Source organism: Sinohyriopsis cumingii, unplaced genomic scaffold (assembly GCF_028554795.1).
Source record: "Sinohyriopsis cumingii isolate HCF-2022 unplaced genomic scaffold, ASM2855479v2 utg000131l, whole genome shotgun sequence".
NCBI lineage: Eukaryota > Metazoa > Mollusca > Bivalvia > Unionida > Unionidae > Sinohyriopsis > Sinohyriopsis cumingii.
The window spans coordinates 2568087-2592283 of NW_028315872.1; positions in this window are offsets into that span (position 1 = coordinate 2568087).

Sequence of the window (24197 nt, forward strand, 5' to 3'; positions counted from 1 at the left end):
AGGCTTGAATTGTCACAACAATATGAGACTCGAAAATTAATCAACACCAGGGTACGACGGCTACAAGGTCACATAAAGAATCTTGGAAACGCTAACACTTCCGAAAACTCTTCGAGTTCTGACACGGAAATGCCTACGGGTACTAGTGTTTGTGACTCCGTCGACGAAGTATGAAAGTGTCTCACGCTTTGTACATTTTCACGGTAAAAAAAAATAATACATTTTTTTTTGCCCAAGCGTGGAAACTCGAAGAGTTTCTCATGCTAGCATCGCCAGAGAAATGTTTTACATTTTCAGAATTTGCTCGAGCGCGGGCGCATCAATACAACAATGAGAATAGTTCATAATCTGTTCTCGTTGACACCAAGCTGTGATCATATGATTTTGCTGTAACTGCGTCAATTGTGACGACGTCAACAAGAAGTCTTCGTTGCCATACACGTCAACGATTATTTTAACGGGGAAATACTGTTCCGAGAAACTCTTTGAGTTTCCAAATGCGGTTTTTATTGCTTCGTGAAGAATTTGCTTATCATGAATATGAACTCGTGCGTGAATGTATTCACACATTATATACAACCGTTTTTTTTTAAATGCGTGAAACTCTTTGAGTTCGAGTGATGCAGAGCATTTCCAAAATGTGCTTTGCGCATTTTCAGGATTTCACCAGTAAGTTCACCGAGATTGTCTCGCCACGCAGGTCCAACAAATTTCCCCGTTGGTCGGTGAGTTTGAAATTTATCGTTGACAACCACGGATTATTACACCGTAGATAGACCACATTGATTGGTTCTTGCACAATCAGAAAACCAGGGGGGTCTTTTGGTGTGAACGTATACAGGATAAACCCCTGTTGGGCCGTAGTGTCAGCGCTAGCGCTGTAGCTACCGTCGATGACGTCACATACAAGATTGACCGCGATAACATCTGTGATATTTACGATCCCGACGGAGATGTGTCTGCCGTCCCCGGTAGTGCTGTTGTCGTGCTTGAGAATAACAGGTTGTGGTTTTGTTCGCGTGTACGCGGCAAGAATATCTTCGAAAGATTTCTCGATGAGATCCTTGACTGATTTTTTTAACTCGGGCACATTATATCCGGGGAGTTTAAACCCCGGAATATCTTCCACGGAGATTTTATACAACGTCGCAAATTTTATTCTTCTGTCCGGGGTAGGATCAACCAAAAATCTTTGAATTACTATTTGATTTGTTTTTTCCATCAAGGATGCGAGTTTATTTAGTTTTTCTATGGTAGTGATAATTTTATTACGAGTCGCGATTTTATCACTGGAAGAAATATACTCTTGAAAATACCACCGCAATAGTCTTAGCTCTTCTTGATGATATTGTTTGATCAGATCAAATATATTTTCTACCAGGGTCACGTGTATATTAAGGGAACCAGGGTACCCGGTTCGGTAGAACCTTAACCCCAACCCGTCTTCGAAGGTATCCATGAAATAAACTTCATCATATATTGGTGGAATTTGAAATCTACCCAATCTGTCGGTTCTTGGTCGTGCGAAAATGTCGTGTAGTTCTTGTTTATCGGTCTCGAAATCCGATTTTTTAGGTTCTGGTGGACCCTGTTCAAACCCCGGTTGTATTTGTGGCCATCCTAATACGGTCCTGATTGAACTATTGTATATATCCACGGCGTATCCCGGTGTTGAGATTTCAATGACCGCAGACAGCGTTGGTTCATGAGCTGTTATAGATATTTTGGCTTCCTTGCCGGTGATTCGTTTTATTTGGCGTTGTATCTCATTATTGATTTCTTCGATCTGATAACTCCCAGTGGGGAGTGTAATTGTATCCCATTCAAATTCACGTTGTTGTGGGTCCGCGCTGGGTTTCCCGAACACGAACGAATTATTCGGCTGCTGACCGCCAAATGATGCCGACCTGACATTGGGCCAGCTGTGATACACACTGAGCTTTGCTAACGCGATTTCACTCACACGAATTGGAGTTGGAAAATTAATGCTGAATTCTGGTGTCGTCGAGGACACTGAGATCATTGTGGTCCTTACCGGTGTTGTGTTTGTGACTATTTGTTGAAGCAGTTCTTGTGACATTATTTATTTGTTTAGTTTTCAAATAGTCATTGTACGCATCTGACATTAGTTTGAATTCAGAATCTGATATCGACGCGGCGTCGCTGGATTGCACGTCTAACGATGATGATATCAGCGATGATAATTTCTGATATGCGGTCGTGGCTGTATTTAATTTTGTCGTGTAATCGTGTAATTTTGTGTTAGCACACGAGGATATTTTTTTTGCTATGATGCCGAAAACTCCTGCCGCGGTAGTGGTCGTACAAACACAGATCGTGGCAGCGACTACTGCTGTTACCGGAGTGACCGCTGATAATACTACTCCGGCGGATGCAACAACGGCGGATACTGAATAAACCATAACGTCTAACACTGTTATGCGTCTGCGGTATTTTTTTACTTTTTGACTGGTTACTTCGATGACAGTTTTTAACTCAGATTGCCACTCACGGACTTGATTGTATCGATATTGTTGAGCATCTGGAAATCCTTCGAATTTCAACGTTGACATTTATTTAAAAATCGCTGCCGATTTCAATTACTGGTAATTTTCAATTACGTAACCAATTGAGGCGTTGCAGCGACGAATTCCAAACACCACCAGTAAGATGTTGCTGTTAAACTATCGTCCTCGGCTTCAAGCATAAATGTTTCCTCGGTTCCGCTGTTTAGTATTACAGTGCAAACCCCGGAATACTTATCGGTGGAATGTCTCCAGGGATATGTTGTGAAGATTTCAAATTTAGCGGCTGAAAACACAGACAACCTGTACACGCCAGTGACCGTTGCTGTGTATTTGATAGTGTTATTTTGTCGTGACCATGTTGCGAATCCCGATGATACCGTGAATACGATGTTGGTGATATGCCCCGGAGTAACTCCAGTGGGAACTTTAATCAAACTGGTTTTGTTAACGATCTCAGGAATACCCGATACGATATCCTGCTGTCTTTGTTTGATCGTGTTAATGTCGGTCTTTACATCAGCGAGTTTCACATCGACGACTGGAGGAGTTCCAAAGAACTTATCCACGGTTTCACTAGTTTTTTGCAAGTTTCTTTGGAGTCTTTTAAACCCGTTCACGTGAACATCATACTCTGACCGCAACGTGGCTAGTTTATCATCAACGGTGTCTACGTATTGTTTGTTTGCGGCATCTTCGGGACCTTCCGGATTTTTTAGAACGGTTATTTTGTTGCCGTTCATGCTGAGTTCGCCTGTCATCGTGTCACCGGCTTTTTTCACACATTTATCAACACCTTTATCAATACTGTCTTTGATGCTTGCGATTGATATATTCGAGTCCTTGATCCGGCCGCCATCACTAAATGCAACGAAGTTATCCTTGGTAGCTCCAAGAACTCTGCGAATTATATCATTCCACTTAATGTTGCTCGTTCTTAGTTTTCCTTGCCTGTCTTGGAAAATAGCAACTTCATCTGGGTCAACTCCAGCTATATTCAAAAGATTATCGACTTCATCTCGGGTCGCATATTTTGAGAGATCAGCATCTGTGCTTGGTTTACCTCTTCGTGTGAAAGGTCTTCCGTAAATATCCACCATTATTCTTATTGCTGTTTTTTAAATGCGAGCATGAAAATGCTAAGCATTTCTCGATGCGGTATATTCATACATTACTTTATGAGGAGGAGTTGCTGGATTTCTTGAGATTGCATCAAGAACATTTAAAACCTCGCTCCCACAAATGGGCGGATCAATTAATGTTTGTGTTGGTAGCGTCGACTGCCACACTGGAATTGGAGATCCTTCGGATTTCTTGGAGAATCTGCTGTTGAGAGTGCGAGGCACTCCGCGGACATACTTGAGAAACTCAACTGGCGGTGCTAAACCGTACGAATCAAAATAGATAATTCCACGTGGATCGATCGCGTAAGCAACCCAGTGAGTTCCCGGACCATCTTTGTTGTCGAGATTGATAATGCCAGTTTCTGGATTATTCGGTTGTTGCGGTAATTGATCTCGCATAAATACTCCTCTGAAATGTTTTATACGCAATTTTTTAACAGCATCGAGTAAATCAAAATTGCTCATCGGAAACTGCGTCTTACGAAGCGTTTTTAAACCCGTTTTGGGTACCATGATGCCGGAGTTCCTGGTAGTCTTAGACCTGATCCGCGAGCGGATTTCCCCTTTTTTTTTGTACCCGTGTCCGGTTGCTTTCTTTAGTGCCATTCCAGCTGCGGTTCCAACTGCACCAAGTGCTGCTGCCTTTGCTACGGCTGGTGCTGCCGCGGCAATCAATGCCGGTATTGCTGCGAGAAGAGGAAATATTCCACCGGTTTTAGTCATGTCCTTGATAGCTGCAGCAGAGAAATTAAGTCGGACACCGGTTTTTGCTGTTAGTGCCTTATTAAAATGTTTAATCTGAGTATTAGTCAACGACAGCTTGTTTGGACCACCAACAAGTTGATCTCGTTTTAGTGTTATTGATGTCCCGCACGTGCTTGCGTTCTTCGATTGCAATTTCTTCGTTTGACCGGAAGTCAAGGTGACATTAACATGACTGTATGACATTATATCCTAAGTTTGATTTTAATTGCGTTACATATTCTCGATTGGAGCGTCGATGACCCTCATTCGTCCGCCAACACCTTCAAGCAGCATTGCTTTATCGGAGAGTATAACCGCAATCGCTCTGTAACCACCAGCAGGAACACCTACACGAGCTCGGAAATGTAGGTCGACAACAGATTGTTTAACCAGATCAAGATGTTCCAGCGAAAAGTAATAAATCGGATATAAACTCATAAAGTCTCGCTGTGATATTTGCAGGCCAGTGTCTACATTAAGGTCGCGCCCCATAAATGACATCAGACGATGATACGCGCGTGCGACACGATGATGTTCGAAATCTATTAATATATCCTCAGATGGCTCCTGATGCCCATTTATTCTCAACGAAACTTCAGAAACTCCAAGTGTATCAAATACCATTGGATTTCTTTCCTGGCTACCTATTCTAGCACGGAGTTGAAATGCAATGAAAATATGTCGTGGTGCTGATACTCCTTGTTGCGATGATATATGCCATGTAAACAACCCGCCGTGATCACCTTGAATAACGTCTGTGGTTGTTGTTTTCCAGGATAGCAGTGATTTACCGTCCGTGTTCATGAAAGACAACAGTCGTTCTTCTTCGGTGATTGACGGAGACAACACTGGCATCCACAACCACAGTTTAGTTAGTATTACCTGACCAGGGGCAACAGCAGCATCTCGCCAGATAGCGTCATTATCATCAGGTTTTCGCACAAGTACAACTGTGTGTTTGGCACCGAATATGACCTTGTGGACATCTCTGCAGAATCCAAAGATGTGAGACAATGGAATCACACCTGAGAACTCTTCATCTCCACTTAACATCGATCTACGTGTTGCAAAACCCAAATTAAAATTTTCGTTCATCGATGCAACTGCGTCACCGGCAGCATTCATTGTTACATTCCTGTTCTCGGGGCTGTCGGTTATATCCTTTGCAAACATCATTGATGGTCCGGCTGATCTGGTGTAATCATCCGAGTATCTCGCCAACCCGAGAATTGTTGTGGCAACGTCGACGTTATCATGAATTGTTTCAATTTCTTTTCCATCTATCATGTAAATAGCGGATTTAAATAACGCCATGATGCCGTTGTTAACAAATCCAACTCGGTCGCCGATTCCGTAGTTAGTGTTATCATTCTTTAAAAGCCTACCTTCAACTTCGATGAAGGCCTCAGCGGGCAAGAAGTATCTACTTGTATCCTGGACCTGTAGTTCAATTCTTCCGCGTTGGTTAGGATCACGTGCTTCATAAGAATAATATTGAAAATCACGTACAGAATCATCTTTAAGTACTGGTTTGGACATATCAAACGCGTCATTGGATTTTCGTGCAAACATTATTATTATTTGTGATGATCTAATTAAAATGTTATCGTCACCGGAAACCACTACCAGCTATCAAATTAGCAGTTACACTATCTTGCAACGCTTTGGAGGTAATTCCTGCTGTTGCGATCTCAGCTAATTTCTGATTTACGGCCTTATTTACTACGCTACTAACATTTGCCGGCATAGCTTCAGTGGATGGTAGTTTTACTGGCACCAACCTCTCGACTGGGTTTTTTTTTCGTATCAGCTGTGCTAGTCGATCCTTGATTGATTGAAATGCTTTCCCGGCAAGACTACCAACAGTGCCAATGGCTTTATCCTTGACAACATCAGCGGCTTTCATCGCGAATTGTTTTGCTAACGGTCCAGCTTTCGGAGCGATTCTTGTGACTAAATCCCTAACAACATCACCGACTCCATCTCCGTAAACAACCTCGTATACTGGTAATCGTGAGTTTACTACTCTGACACTTCTTGGTCTGCGAAAAGAATCGTGTAGTATCATTTTATTTAATTATTGTTTCTCTAACTGAATTTGCTAGCAAATTTAATTATTAGTCGCTGTGGTAACCGTCTGCGAGTTCATCAATGAGCCCCCGGTAGATGCCGATATCCATAATGCCACGCTGAAATAGTCTCTGACAGATATTTGCGGCTTCATTTATAATTTCCGGAGAGTTGTTTCCGGCACGTCTTCCTCCGATGAGAACTTCCAACCGTGATACGTCATTGACGATGCTATCAGGACAGATGTGGTTATTATATCCGCTGCCTGTTTTCTCTTTTTCTTGTTGTTCTAATTTCTGAATTTTCTCTCTTATTTCGTCAATTTCTTTTCCCTTTTTGTTGTATTGAACAACTGCGGCTTGGTATGCATCCTTATTTTCCTTATTTCTTTTGTCAAGTTTCCATTTTTCTTCTACAACTTTTTGAAGATCGAACTTTTCCCTCACCAGGTCACTTTCTTTTATGAGTAATTCTTTTAGTGTTGGTGAGGGCGGCGAAATGGACGACGAAACAGGAGTGGAAAAATCATCATCGTCATCGGGAGCGCTAGCGCCCATTTGTTCACGCGATAAAAATTCAGGCACTGGATCGGGCAGTGTCATTTGCAGGATTTGAGCTTGTGTTTTCTTCGCCGGTATTTTTGCCTGCTTTTTCATTTCCCTTTCCTGAATTTTTGCCTGCCTTTCCCTTTCCATCTCTTGTATTTTTGCCCGCCTTTCCTTTTCCCTTGCCTCCATTCGTTTGTCTCTTAGTTCCTTATTAACCCCAATTACGCCAGTTTTTATAAAACTATAGGTATCATCAATGTTAGGTATTCGAGAATAGCCTCGGTTTACTTTATAAACATAATCCCGCCACTCACCCTGGGTCATACCCAAGCCAGCTCCTGGTTTTAGAAAATCTTGCCGGTTAGGATAATTTAAGACAATCCAAGCAGAAAACTCCTTAAGCTCATCTATGTTAGTAAGCGGAATATTTTTTATTTCAGTAATACCATCTTCGGTAAATTTATCAATAAATGTTTTTTTAGCAACTGTCACTACTCCGGCGGCACCTGGATCAGCTACAGCACCTGCATCTGCCTGTTGCTGTTTAAGTTCTTCTATTGCTTGAAGTAGCCCTCGTTTTGTTTTGGTAGGGTCGGCAAGATCAGGTTTTCCTACAATTGCAGTTTTAACTTCACCAGTAGCTGCTGTAATAGGCTTAAATAATTCCTCCGCAGATGTTGCAAACTCAACTCGCGCTTCTTGTCTTGCTTTTAATTTTTCCTTGACGGAATCACGAACCGGAAGAAATTTTTTAATCGCGGCTAGTCGTTGTCGTGCCAATCTAGTTGTGAGTGCTTCTCCGATATTTGCCATTATTTGATAACCTGCGATTTAATTATCGCGCATGGATTTGTAACAATAAATTTACACGACCCGCGGACACGATACCGTATCGGACTTGATACATTGTATGGTTAACGTAAGAAACTCGAAGAGAGCAGCCCCGGGCGGCGACAACAAGTTGGGGGGGGGTCGCGTTTTTTTGTCTCGTTGCTGTTGTAGAACCCCCCCCCCCTTTCTGAAGGCTTATTTTAGCATTTGGAAGTCTCGTTTTGTTGTAGGATTAGCTTTTTTTTTAAGGCTTATTTTATCATTTGGTGGTCTCTAGACCTTTGTAGGATTCGCCCCCTCTGCTGCTACAGGTACGAAAGGTACGCCACGGTACAAAACTGAGAAAAAAGAGGATTGGTCACTTCATGTTAGAGCGTTGTTGAAGGGTAAAGCATTAGACGTGTATTTCCATTTATCCGCGACTTATTCGCCGAATTACCTTACTTTGAAAGACGCACTTCTGAAGAAATACGAGCTAACCGAGCAAGGGTTTCGCAAGACGTTTAAGTATAGCAAACCCGAGAGAGGCGAGACATTCACCCATTTCATCAATATGATTTGCAATTACATGCGGCGATGGGTGGAATGTAGTCAAGTCGTTAAGATGTTTGAGGGTCTTATCCATTTCTTGCCTCGGCATCAACTCTTGACAACTTGCGGCTTGGAGGTATATTTGTTCTTGAGAGAAAAGTTCGTCACGAATATACATAACATGGCTATGCAGAAGTATTTATTCGCTGACGTTCGGGATGGTTCGCAGAATATCATCTCCCGAGACAACAAAGGTGGGAATAATGTCAAGGGCCAAAAACCCAGTGAACCTGAAAACCCTGGCAGGGACAGCAAGAGAAGGCTTAAGGACAAGCAATGTTTCACTTGCAAGGAGTGGGGTCATATCTCCCCAATTGTCATAAACGGTAGGAACCAGTCCAGAGAGTCTCAGTGGCCATTGGCGGCAGACGGTCGGTCTATGGAAAACTCAATGTTTCCCAGCAGGCTAAGCGGGAAGCAGAGTACGAGCCATTGGTGAGTGCAGAGATCGGTCGAGATGCGATCCAACTGATCGCCACGTGTATTTCCCCGAGGGAAGGGTACCGACTGCAAATTGCACTGTTAACAGACAAGAAATGATTGTTTTACGAGACAAAGGGTGCGCTAGTGTAGTCGTGAAACGGAGTCTACTAAGCGATGACCAATTGCTTGGGTTTATATTGCCTTGTATATTACTGAACCAAACAGTCGACCAAGTTTCTGTCGCACGGATAGATATCGGAACACCAATGTTGACCTGGACCCTGGAAACGAAGTGCATTACCAACACGATCTACGAACTTACGATTGGCAATATATGGGGGATATAGACTCCCAACCATGTCGGACTTCCGATGCCAGATAATCCAAGCAGTGCCAACCAGAGCTCAAGTAAAGGAGGATAACAGACCGCTATGTAAAATAAACGTACCGGAAGCCATTATTGATATATCCCGCAAAGAATTTCTGAATGAACAAGCACGCTACGCGTCTTTACGTGCAAGCATTATCTGGTACCGTGAATATCCATAGTTATCACACACACACACACACACACAAAACCACCCGTCGGCACTACCGATATCTTAGTTATCCGCTTACGTCGTGACCTGGATCAGAATAAAAAAATAGCGATTTACCGCTAAGTTATTTAAGCTGTTATCTGTTCATGGGAAAGCCATTGAAGTTGGAAGTTCAGTTTTCTAATGTGTAAATAACACACCTAAATCTAGAATCCAAAATATAATTTCATAATTTCATAATCAGATTGCGAAATAGTGTAAATGTGCATGGGGAGTACTTTAAGGGGTGTACTGACGTACTGTTCACATAGAAGAAACATTGTTGCACAGAGCACTAATATCCCGAACATTTCAAATACATTTTACAACTGCAACTGTCAACAACCGAAACAAGGAAACAAATAACCTTACTGGATACTCCACCTTAAGAACACTAAACACCAATAGGCTAATAGCAAGAAGATTCCAAACGAACATGTTGCTTTTCTATTTGTATGTTTTCTTAACTTCTTTGGGAGGGGGTGGGGCATTTGTTGAAGGGTATACGTACAGATTAATAGCTATAGTATGTCCAAACAATGGCAACTAATCGACTATCCCATTGATACACAGGGCCAAATGATTAGGTATCGAAACCGTAGCCCATGGATTACAAATCCTACACACTATCAACTGAGCTGCTACGTGTTCCTATCCACATGTACAAACACATCATTTGTTAGGAGTCTCCATTGTTCAGTTAAAGAATTCGTTCATGTAGTTCGTCAATCGCTCACTCACTGACCTGATTACAATTACAGCTGATATGATTTTGTCGACGGTGAATTTTCATTGAGGTCACATAGTCCAAATGAAAGCGAATGCGTTTCATGTCGATTTAGAAATTCTGGGAAACGTGTATATTAATCATTCAGATATACGTATGTCATTTTCATACATATAAGCCGCTATTTCGTGTTCTCTCTTCGCCGTCATTAGAAAGCTGTTTATATCTGCTACTTCACTCTAGAATACCATCAACCAGCAATGCATACAGGTTAAATATGTCGTTTGCACTTAATTTGCCTCCCCAACCTTTGCAACTCAATCCCTATAGGTGAATGCATTAATTTCCAATTATTGTAATTCGGTTTACATATGCATGTACTTTCAGTTTACATATACATGTACTTTCAGTTTACATATACATGTAATTCAGTTTACATATGCATGTACTTTCAGTTTACATATACATGTAATTCAGTTTACATATACATGCACTTTCAGTTTATAAGTTCGATCCACTGGGAGAGGTGCTGAATGTACAGTTTTATTTCAAGCTCATTATAACTTCCCTTGCACGAGTCGATCACCTTCGTGTCCCGTGAATATCGGGTTTAACATTAAGCTTGATATACACTCGTATGTCCATGTAATTCTATCGAAATTCAGTTAATGTATGATCGCATCTTCTTGTACTTAAAGTAATTCAGAAATAAATGACTTGAGTGTTTATTGCATACGGTCTGGAGTTACTCTTTCTAACCAAAAGCTGTACAGAAGTACGGAAATATTATGGTGCGATCGGTCGTTACACACAGATATAGGAATCTATACAAATATCTATACAAATATTATTTTTCAGATGACACTAACAAAAGCAAAAATATGTATGCTTTGCTTGCAGAAACGACATGCTTAAAATGCTCACAATCACTCCTTGCAGCTTGATCTGAAATATAGTTATTTATGTAGATTGTAGGTATTTCGGTGCTTAAGTAGGAAGGTGAATATGTGTATATGTATGTGTTATGACATGTGTTCTATCATAACAAGGGTGTCACCAATAATCGTGAAGATACGACTACATCTTGGGGAATGAGGTACGGAATCGCTGTAAGGAAAAGACAGAGCTGTTCTGACTGGAGCAACGAATTAATTCCTCGTAAGCCTGATTCGCTACTGATAGTTTTTCGTTTGCTCAGTGTTAGTGAGAACATGCCCTTTTTAACTTTTCCATGGCGATCGTGTGTACCATCTGCGCAACGCATCCAATATTGATATATTACTTTGTGCTGATAAATGTTGATATTTAGTTACGAGCGAAATGTATTGTATTATTGTATGGGTTTCGGCACCTACTTGTAAAGTGCGATCTTTATAAAATATCATACAGTTATATTACACAGATATATAAATTTTATCTCCATATATTTTAGTAGAAAATTATTTTCAATATAAATTAATGAAAAATTACTTTTAATACAGTTTAGAATATATTTCAATCGTAATACTTTTACTTAAAAGTTCTGTCCTAATAAATGTATCAAAGATTATTATTATAACTTTAAGGTCTTAAACTATGTAACATTCATAAATAGAAACCAACAAGTTTAGTAGTATTAATACATAATTTAGTTCTTTAGTTATAATGTGGAAATTTAAGAGACATTTACATTTTTTTCTAAATTTAATCCTAATAACCATACGTTTCTTATCATACGTCCAAGATACAGACTGTTCTGAATGAAAATTAATAGTACTGAATGTCCTGATGTACGTTCCGAATGATGACATCCGCAATGAGTACTGTGTAATACCAGTGAACAATTTTAAATAAATAATTCCCCTGACCACAAATGCAAACTCTGATCATAGTGTAACAATCCAAGGGTTCACGTGAGCGAGCGACATCCAACCATGGCGCGATTCCGCTAGAAGTCATAAGTTTCCCCATGTTTCAGATACCTGTGTACAATTAGGGTTGTAAACTGGAAATTTCAACGTGTCGATTCTATAAATAAGTTTACTCTAATACAATACAACTTCCCAATTGTTTATCAACCGCACAACTGCATAGTTTCTCTTTTTTAGCATTCCCTAACGTACCGTCAACACTTCTTAGGCTGCATGGTATCGTCAGAAATGCATTGAGCTTGCTGTAGAAATGCAACAACCCAACCAACGCATGACAAGTTCACTCATATTTTGTTAAGGATACTGTCCTACAGAAGAAGGTGATCAGATTACATTTATGACCATTCAGATGAATATTTGTATATATTTGTCATGAACGAGAAAGAGATGCAGATAGACAGAGAGAATCTGATTCAGTTGTCGCTCCATGGGAACAATCTTCCGATCTTTATTTGCTTAATGGAGCATTATTTATGCAGTCATTATCTCTGTACTTTAGGAGTAAGGTTTGCTAATAAAATTTATTTATCATACGTATGATCTGACCAAGACTAAAATGCCATCGTTATGTCGTATATCTTGGATTTTAGTTCATTTCTAGTTTAAAGTTCTTGAGATAAATTAAATGAAGATAGTTTTTTTGAAACGATACAATGGTATTAAACATTTTATCCACAATGGTTGATTTCACCCATTTATATTAATGAATAACTCTTGATTTGACCCATTAATAATACTGAACAACTGTTTTCTTCACCTCTATATTAATTAACAACTGTTGATTTATTTCGTCTTTATATATTAAAGAACAATTGTTGATTTCACACTTTTATGTTACTGGACAACTGTTTCCCTTTCATATTAACGAATGCATGTTGATTTCACCCTTTTATATTAATGAACAACTGCTGATTACACCTTTTTATATTACTGAGCAACTGTTTTCCCACTTAATACTAACGAATTCATGTTGAATTTACCCCTTTCTACTAATGAGTTTATCATATGCATGGCTTTCACACTCACACTCACACAGAATACAAACATCCATAATAAAATCATCCATGGTGTTACAGTAAAGGCTGTAGCTTTGGCTGCATTTGACATTGATACAGTATACTATGGACAACAAGTGAAACAACTCCATTTGTGATAACTCTTATGCACCTCTGACAGACCTTTCTGGAGCTAGAGATAGTTTTGTAAACCAAACGGCACAGATTAAAAAGGATATAAATTACAACTTAATGAATGAAAAAAAGGGGTAAAAGGGAAGAAAAAGAAAGAGTGAAAGAGCGCATACAAGGAAGTGGTGGGTAATTGAATGTATGAGCAAAAAATGTGAGACTGAGAGATTTATCATGGAAGAGTAATGTTGAGAAAAGTGAGTAAACAACTTAGTAAATGTGTATATGAGAGTATAAGAGTGAAAGATGATTTATATACTAGTGAGAGAATTTATTAGGGAGAGATATAACAGTGGACCAGTGAGTCATCAGACATATAAATTATGGATAAAATTGGTGAGGGAAAGAAGTGTCTTATACACAAAATATTAAAACAAACTAGAGTAGAAAAAGGAGTATAAAAACGAAAGTTCACATACCTATTCGGTCAATTTCATAAGTTCACAGAATCGCTTATTACACTTATAATCTAATTTTCTCATCAATTTCATCATAGATGTCAAATTTTATCCTTTTTCCTGATTTGGTTTTACCATACACAGATCCATTAAAGTACCATGCCCTGTCAATTTCTTGATGCCTAGATAATTTATTTATAAGTTCAGTATTCAGCCTGGTTACATCCTCTACCAGTCTAATTCCTTTGTACTGCAGAAAATCCTTCCGCTTCTTGATAATTGGAAGTTTACAATCCAGACTCCAGAATTTGACAATCACTGGCCTTGGTTGTCCCTGTCGACCTGGAATCATATGCACAGCCACTATGTCCCTGTTATCTAAATTAATTTTTGTGACTTCCTTCACCAACTTCGGAATTCTTTCTCTCAGATTTTCATTTTCCTCCTCCTCCAGCCCTAAAACTTTTATGTTCAGCTTCCTTGAATATTGTTCGAACTGGTTTGAAGCTGCACTTGCTTGCTCTGATCTCCTCTCATAATCTTTCATATCAATCCTCATTTTATCATTTTCCTTCTTTGCTTCTTGTAATTTTTCTAACAGTTGGTGGTTTTCAAATTCCAGTGAATCCACCCTGTCCATCAACTCTCCTGTCCTCTCCTTTATTACCCTCTCACTTTCTACTACTATCTCCTTTCTCAGATCTTCCTTCACGTTCTCTAACAGTTTCCTCACAATAGTTGTAATAACAATTTCTGCTAGGTCATCCTTTTTCACCAAGTCAGCAATAGCAGATGTAAAATCTGCTTTTGAAATGCTCCCTCTGAGACTTTGCTTTATTTCATCCAAGTCCAGCTGAATTGTACTCAAGGTTGATTCACTCATACTTGTGTCAGATGTCTCCATTAGGGTGCCACTCTGTAATCTGGTTTTTATTTGTTGCTTGCCTTGATCTTTCTTTCCACTCATACTTGTAGATAATCTTGTTTGGACTAATTTTTTCTCACTACTCAGTTGTGACACTGACATTTATTACTCACCATGTGCCAAACAATTCTTACAGTTGAAGGCAAACTACACTGAAGTAAGTAAATGAGTCAAACAGATCATGTAGGGAATGTCTCAAAACTGCACCACTAAACTTCCATCTCTATTCCATCATATTTTTGAATTTTGAATGGAAAAACATATTTTTTTTCAAAACTGATTAAGATTTACCAATAATGTTGTACGTCCTGCATTCCTTGAATATTCACACATAATCCCAACAAGTATGAACCATTTCACTGTAAAAATAACCACTTATAACTGCCAAAATCTACAGAGCCCACTTTACTAGCTTCCACCTATAGCCGCCATTACTCCAGAACCTGATCAACTGTTGATTTCAACTTAATATGGTTCTGAAAAACATCTTAATATATCTGATCAACTGTTGATTTCACCTTAATATGGTTCTGAGAAACATCTTGATATATCTGATCAACTGTTAATTTCACCTTAATATGGTTCTGAGAAACATCTTGATATATCTGATCAACTGTTGATGTCACCTTAATATGGTTCTGAGCAGCTATTGATTACACCCGTTTGTATACCTGCATTTGACACGAGAGACATATAAACTGTTACTGAATATGTAGTCTCTACGATTTTAGAGTTCCATTTAATAGACAAGATTTGGAACTTCATCTGTTTGCTCTTAAAGTCACAATAGCTTAGATAGAAGTTTTGCAGCGCGCTCTATTCTAGAGAGCCTCTATATGGAGCAATAGACAATGTATTAATCAAGGAATCTGTAGCGCTTTTGTTTAGAGCTTCCTTTAATGAATAAGATTTACGGCAGGGATTCAGCTAATTCCAACATAGGCAACAATCTGTGTTTGTAATATCAATGTTAGGATAATTGATTTAATGTTACATCCTGGACGTTGCACGGTTGGATTAAACTGCTTAAAGTGGATAGTCTGATTCTATTATATGGCCGGCAAGATGGTTGAAGGAGTGGTGAAAGAGGAAATTGACATACCATAGCAGATAGAAACATGTATATTTGTGTACATGCAGATTCGGTGTTTCACATCATTCACACAAAAATGTACAGCTTATTTTGCAGCGCACGAGACAACGCATTGGAAACAGCATATAGATGTGTTCAAAACGGAAGGATTAGCTCTGCAGGGGTAGGTAACTCCAATATACGTACATAACTCCGATAATTGTGAAATATGTCACGATGCTATTAAATGATCCTGCCGAATTCATGCATTTGTTTAGATACAGATTACTGCGTCACACTTGACTTATATAAACACTTTGTTTTAAAAAGTTCTCTATATCTCCTTGCGTCCTTTATTAAGTTCTTTCATGAATCTTAATCCTTGTTTATTAAGGACGTCATTGATTTGTGGCGAATGATTGGGCCTTCCCATCTACCGAGATTTGTGATAAGCGTAGATGAAAACGAATGCCCTCTCGATGCCTCTTGTCCACTTTAGTTTGGGAGAACCGTGGCTTTTAGTGGTTGTAAATTCGACAGGTCTGCTTCCCAGTGACCTGTATTCTAGTGACGTACCTGCGATATTTTGCTGATTGCCCTGCAAATACCTCCACTGTAATTGACACTGTGAGGGACGGAAAGAAGGCATCCTTGTGTCTTGTTTGTGGAGTCTTTCAGCCTGGGCATTACAGAAAACATAGATGATTGAGGCTCCTGTTGTAGCTTCGCCTTATGGTGGTCTTTAGAAAAAGTAGCGGTAGAGTGCACTGCATCTCATTCCACAAGTTGTAAGTTCATCGCTACTATTACGGCCTTGGGACTTTAATTTTCAGACGTGGGGATTTCTAGAAACGGATGCCCACACATATCAAATGAGCTTTTGGGGGAGAGAAGATAAGATGTGTTCTGACTGTTGAAAGGTCGCCATAGATACTAGATCCAACTTAGCCCACAGTCATAATGTTACACATCAAATGCAGGGTATCCCAATGTAAAACGGGCGCCTGGGCTTGCAGAACCACTGACTACAATTCGATGAAATACATCTGCTAGAGAAGCGTATGGAGACGCTTTATACATGATCACCTGATGTTGGAAATATCGACATCGCTGGAATGTTAGGAAACTGGGAGGAGCTTAAGGAAATGATCATGTACTCACGCACAGAGTCTTACCATTTAGCTAAAACTGACATATTCAATAATCGATTTGGCCAAAACAATGGAATCTTCTCATCATTATTTTGTGAAATAGTTTATCTTATTTAAAACAGATGCAGAATGTTTCTTGTGAGTATTTATCTTATTTGTATAACTAGGAAGTATCAGAAAAAGAGAAGTACACATCTTAAAAGGTACAGAGACGTTATATGCTTACAATAGTGGAATACATTTACTTTTGATAAAACATTTATATTAATAAATATATAAGAATGACAAATGTTTGCTTTGTATATGTGTTGATAGTTTTTAAATATATATGTAACTGAATTAACACAGCGGCACTAAAATTTGAGACGTTATTAAACATACAATAGTGGAAAATGTTTACTGTTGGTTTCAATTTAATGTGTATTGTAATGAAGCACTACTGTAATCAGAATAACTCGTTTTACAATCACAAAGTTGCAAACTCGACACGCGCTACCTTTAAATAATTGAGTATAGCCGCTGTTGTGCGATATATGTTTATTAATCTTTATTAAGATGTTTTAGTTTTTGTATTGCATTCCCACCTGTTTTTTATTCTACAAAGTAAAGTCAAATTTAAAGTGTATTAGTGCAGAACATACTTTTATAAATGATGTATAATACTTAAAACTATTTATACATATTCATGACTATTTTGGCCAATATGGCTAATACACCAAAACTTCATTTGAGGAAGTGATTACTTTTTGGTTATAGTGGGATCAATTTTCAACGTTATAATGGTTCAATACGAAGAACTGTATTGTAGGCTGCCGAAAACAGTTTTGACAACTTGAGGGCCATAACAAAATGAGGAAAAAATATAATCTTGCCAAATCAAAGTGAACGTATGAACAAAACATCTTTCAACGGATCAAACGTACGCATGGACGTTAACTCTCGCACATACTTGTGATATTCTGATGTTAACTTGCGTCTTCAACCAGTGTCACGACAGCTGACGGATCTTGTCTCTGAGAAATAAATGTAGAGAACATATAATAAAATGAATTGTGTTATATGTCCATACAATGCGGGTCACTTGTTTTTACGCATTATATGGATATATAACACAACTAATTTTACTATTTGTTCTCTACATTTATTTCTCAATACTAACCTTTCCACCGTGCGACAATCAATAAAAATTATATGTTAATCTAAAATACCTTAAAAGATGAATTCATGGTGAAGTTCTTGTCAAAGGTTGACCTGCATTTTTTGAGAGGCTGGACTGTCAACAGTGCAGCATGTAAACAGAACACATATTTCCCTTAAGGATCATTTCCAATGCCTTATTACTCACTGTGCACTGTCGCCGAAATACACACGGACAACCACACCCTAAGCTCATCTTCTTCAGAATAAACAATTACCTTAAAATCCATACCGAAAATGCATAAATATAACTCTTATATCACCACCAAAATGAGAGAGGAGAAAATGTTCTTAAAAATAGACTAGAAATGCATTCGTGGGTGCTAACCTGGTACCACTAAAGACCCCACGACTGACCTAAAACAAACCTCATCTACCCATAAAACATATCAACAATTAAATTTTAAAAAAAGGTGATCAATATATACCTACATATATATATGGGGTGTGTGCGAGGCCTGGGCCTGACGTCCCGCTTGCCAAAGGAAAGTGAAGCGTCTCTCATAGTCTCTCCTTCCCAGGTGTAGTGATCGCCGCAAGACCACTGTCACGCTCTGCGGGACAGGAGGTTACTTGCATATGGCCTCTCCTACACTATTGTGTCCACAGCGGCACCTTCACGTGGGGCCCCCTGTTTTAACAGAGCCTGCTGTGTGGCGCGACCGAGTGCCCGGCGGTATAACTGGGTGGGCAGACTGGGCTCGTTAGCCTTGGCAGGCAACCAGTCTAAAAGAAGGGAAACTCTGACTCCAAACCCGGGCAGATGAAGCTCGTTAGCCTTGTCAGGCAATTCATCTAGGAGAAGAAAACTCTGATTCAAAACCCACCAAGTCCGATCCATTGGATTATGGTTCCACTGCCTTGTGGATATCTTCGGGAGAAGGAAAAGCTACGGGAGTAAACCCAGACAGAAAATCCGGAGTGGAGCCCCTAAGGCGGCTGGGGGTCGACTACGACTTCCTTCCGGCAGCTCCTCCATCCAAATTGGCGCCAAATGTCATGCTCAGCATTCCTTTGGACCCCACCAGCAAGGACAAGAGGGGGATCCTGACGTCTGGGCAGCCCAGGATCTCCATACTCCACGCCCAGGCTTGCGCCCTGGAGAGGACACTCCAGTCTCGCTACTGAGTGAGGAAACAACACGGAAGCTGAGAGTTTACGGGTTGTAAGCCCCACCCGATTGGCGTAGGGAATGGGCGCCACGGGTCAGCTTTGACGGTGGGAGGGATCATCGTGTCCCACTGGCCAACGATCGACCGCCTCAAGCCGGACAGCCCACGGTCAATAAGGTGTTGACCCGCCATCGTCTTCTTGCTCCAGTGGGTGTCTGGAGCTCAGTGTGTTGTTCAGCATGACAAGCAGACGGTAATTCCACACCAGACAAAAGAAGAAACCAATAAAGAAGACTCCAGCTCTTCGATTTACAAGCTGGAATGTGCGCACCATGTGTACAGGCATCTCCGACGACCTCAGAGAAGTGGACGACACCCGAAAGACGGCCATCATCGATAGAGAACTCACCAGACTAAACATTAGCATAGCTACCCTCCAGGAAACCAGGCTCGCCTCTAGTGGCTCCCTCAGAGAGGAAAACTACACCTTCTTCTGGAAGGGTCGAGAACCTGAGGAGCCCCGCCAGCACGGAGTGGGCTTCGCCATCAAAAATAATCTTCTGGCCTCGGTTGAACCTCCCACAGGGGGCACTGAGCGTCTCTTGGCCATCCGCCTCACCGCTGTTTCAGGTCCTGTCAACATCATCAGTGTCTACGCCCCAACCCTCAGGTCGTCAGAAGATGCGAAGGATCAGTTCTATGGGCAGCTGGATGAACAGATTAAAGGATACCCCAAAAATGAACCACTATTCCTCCTCGGCGACTTTAATGCCAGGGTAGGTGCGGACCACGAGTCATGGCCTACCTGCCTCGGATATCATGGTACTGGAAAGACCAACGAAAACTGTCAGAGACTGCTGGAGCTATGCACCTTCCATGGCCTGTGCGTCACAAACACCTTCTTCAGGTGTAAGCCACAACACAAAGTGTCATGGAAACACCCCAGATCTCATCACTGGCACCAACTGGACTTGGTCATCACCAGGCGCTCTGCCCTTAACAGCGTCCTCTCCACCAGAACCTACCACAGTGCAGACTGCTACTCCGACCATGCCCTCGTGACCAGAAGAGTGCGATTACAGCCACTCACGCTACACCGCTCAAAACCAAAAGGACGTCCTCGCATAAACACTGCGCAGATGTCAGTCCCTGCCAAGGTGGAGGAGTACGTGTCCGCCCTTGACAAGGATCTCCAGGACCTGCCTGAGCACGACGCTACAGCCAAGTGGAACGCCATGAAGGGTGCTATCTACAGTACAGCTATGTCAACGTTTGGCAAGAAGGAACGACCCAGCCATAACTGGTTCAACGCACACCTATCAAGGATGGAACCACAAATCGAGGAGAAACGAAAAGCCTTCATAGCTTACAAAAAATGCCCTAATGAACGGACGCTTGCTGCTCTCAGAAGTGCCCGACGTAAAACCCAATGCATCGCTAGATAGTGCGCGAACGAGTACTGGCAACAACTGTGTGAAAGGATCCAGCGCAGTGCCGAGTCCGGACACATCCAAGGTATGTACAGTGGCATCAATAAGGCTCTAGGCCCCACAGTGAAAGGGGTCGCTCCCCTGAAATCTCTGATGGGAGAGAAGATCACAGACCGTGGGCAACAGATGGCCAGATGGGTGGAGCACTACTCAGAGCTATACTCCCGAGAAACATCAGTCACCAATGCAGCCCTCAGCAGCATAAAGAATCTGCCCACCATGGAAGAACTCGACAAAGTGCCAACCTTAGAGGAGCTCAGCAAAGCAATCGACTCGCTTCCAAACGACAAAGCACCAGGTAGTGTCAGCATCCCGCCCGAAGCTATCAAACGTGAAAAACCAACATTGATTAAACCACTGCATGAGCTACTTTGCCTCTGCTGGGAACAAGGAGTAGTCCCCCAAGATATGCGCGATGCCACAATTGTGACCCTGTACAAAAACAAGGGCGACCGCAGTGACTGTAATAATTACAGAGGGATCTCGCTCTTGAGTATCGTTGGTAAAGTGTACGGCCGCATCATACTCAACAGGCTGCAGTTGCTGGCGGACCGTGTGTAACCGGATTCACAGTGCGGCTTCAGAGCAGGCAGGTCGAAGACGGACATGATCTTCTCCCTACGACAACTCCAAGAGAAGAGCAGAGAGCAAGGTCAACCACTCTACATGATGTTCATCGACCTCACCAAGGCCTTTGACTTGGTCAGCAGGAAGGGCCTTTTTGAACTTTTGAGTAAGATTGGTTGCCCCCAAAACTCCTCACCATGATAATCTCTTTTCATGCAGATATGAAGGGAACAGTCCTGTATGATGGATCCTCCTCAACCTCCTTCCCAATTAACAGCGGCGTGAAGCAGGGCTGCGTGCTGGCACCAACACTTTTTGGAATCTTCTTCTCCCTGTTCCTGTCCTACGCCTTCGACACGTCCACGGATGGCATATATCTACACACCAGGTCCGACGGGAGGCTGTTCAACCTGGCACGACTGCGCTCAAAGACGAAAGTGAGAGCTGTGCTCATCGGGGAGATGCTTTTTGCAGATGACGCAGCTCTTGTGACCCACACCGAGGAAGCCCTCCAGAGACTGGGAGACCGTTTTGCTGATGCCTGCATGCAGTTTGGTCTCACCATCAGCTTGGAAAAAAACAAATGTCAGCGTACAAGACACCACCATTGCCCCTTCCATCAAAATCAATGGTGTCACCCTGGAAGCAGTCACCAACTTTACCTACCTAGGATCAACCATCAGCAAAACTCTCTCGATTGATATGGAGCTGGACAGAAGGATTGGAAAGGCAAACACCATCATGGCTCGATTAACGAAGAGGGTGTGGGAAAATAACGCGCTGACAGAGCACACCAGGCCTGCGTTCTCAGCACCCTTCTATATGGAAGTGAGACCTGGAGTACCTACATGAGGCAAGAACACCGGCTCAAATCCTTCCATATACGGTGCCTAAAACGCATCCTGAAAATCAGCTGGCAAGACCGTGTTCTACACAACGAGATCCTGCAGCGTGCAAGTACCCCCAGCATGTACTCACTGCTGAGCAAACGCCGCCTTCGATGGCTGGGACACGTTCGACGCATGGAGGATGGAAGGCTGCCAAAGGAATTCCTATATGGACAGCTGGCTACTGGCACGAGAAGAGTCGGACGCCCCTCACTCCGTTTTAATGATGAATGCAAGAGGGACATGAAGACATGCAACTTTTCACCCGATGGCTGGGAAGAGCTGGCTGAGGACCGAGACACCTGGAGACTGATGATAAACAATAGCATATCAGTCGCTGATGTGAGGAGAGGCCAGTTGGTGGCAGAGAAACGTAAGAGAAAGAGGAACGCGGCAGCAACCACAGTAACGCAGACTTCCCAGTATATCCTCACCAACTGCAATAGGGACTGTCACTCACGTATAGGCCTGCACAGCCACAGCAAACGATGCCAACAGAGACAGACAACACCCTAAGGGCGCTATTCGCACGGTCTTTGGAGACTGAGTCGCCAATGATGATGATGATGATGATGATGATGATATATATATATATATATATATATATATATATATATATATATATATATATATATATATATATATATATATATATATATATATATAATCGAGTAATATCAGTAAAGTTGCATCCCTTGTCAGGAACAACAACATATCAACCGATCAATATTTAGATTTTCTCAAAATGTCAACTTTATTACCCATGGTACATTCTCCGCTTTCCTATGGGTGCAGTAGACAGATTTTATGCACAAATTTAATGATGCATACACCTGCCTAATAAAAACAAATTCACAAAAAATAAAATAAATGAGAAAGGTCCAAGGTATATGGAGAATTCGGCCCATGAAGAACTCTACCCATGGAGAACTCGCCCTGGGAGAACTCGACCCAGTGTATATGGAGATGTCGCCCCTGAGTGGTTGCAGAAGTCGTCCAAAATGGTTGGAAAAGTCACCCCAAAACTTGTCACCTAGAAAACCTATTTAATATTAATCTTTGAAAGAAATAAGTTATTTCAAAGATAGACATGTGTACCTTAGAACAATACTATTAGCAACAAAGGTGTCGCCACATGATGGACACCGCATTATTTGATAGCATTTTGAATTGTTCAATTACGTAATTCATCGTGATAAACATTAGCACTGAAATTCAAATATACCACCCCACAAACATCGTTTTCCATTGCAAGCCCTGTATGTGTCAGACTATTATTACCGATCGTTGCGGAATTACTGTTTGCTGTTGTTGATGCTGTTTAGTACTGTCACCATTGTCAGGCGTTATAGCAGGCTTCTTTGTTTGAAATTTACCAGTAGTTAAGTGGGGCACCCTAGGGACAATGGGACTTAGCATTAAAAAGACCCCTGGGCAACTCTAGGGACAATGGAAATTTAACATGGAGAAAAATCGTGGGCAACTCTAGGGACAATGGGAATTTAACACAGAGTTTGGGTCTGTCTAGGGACAAGGGGAAATTAACATGGGAATAGAGTTTGGGCTTGTCTAGGGAAAAGGGGAATTAAATATGGGATTTTTTTTTAAAAAAAAAAAATTTTAAATTTAAATTTAAATTTAGGCGATGGAAAGGCTATCTCTTTTCGAGAAATATGGCTGGCCCTGAAAAGGGCCTTTGAGTTTATGTTAATGTATTCATTAACATAAAGGGTACCGCATTGGTCTTCTTCTTGTCCTTAGGCTACGTCTCACTGTTGGTCCGTAAATCAGCACTCTTTTCAGGCATCCTTGTCTTTCAACGTAGATCCTACGTATCCACAGGCTGGTTTTTGTCCTGTGGACAATGGTCCATTTGGATCGGACATACATGGGTATGTCCGTCCGGAACATCATGGAAGACACAAGCGTAGAAGATTGCACATCGGTCCACGTCTTGAAGCGACGAGAACAAGTGAATCAATGCACTGAACTGCGCTTATTTATAGGTAGAGGTAGGATTGAAACGGATTGAGTTCATTCACCAATCCAAACACGCGTTACAAAATTCAGTCAGCCCGCATCCAATCCGAAGAGATTAGTCTGTGACGTCAGTTGGTCTATATAGATTCGCTAGCGCTTG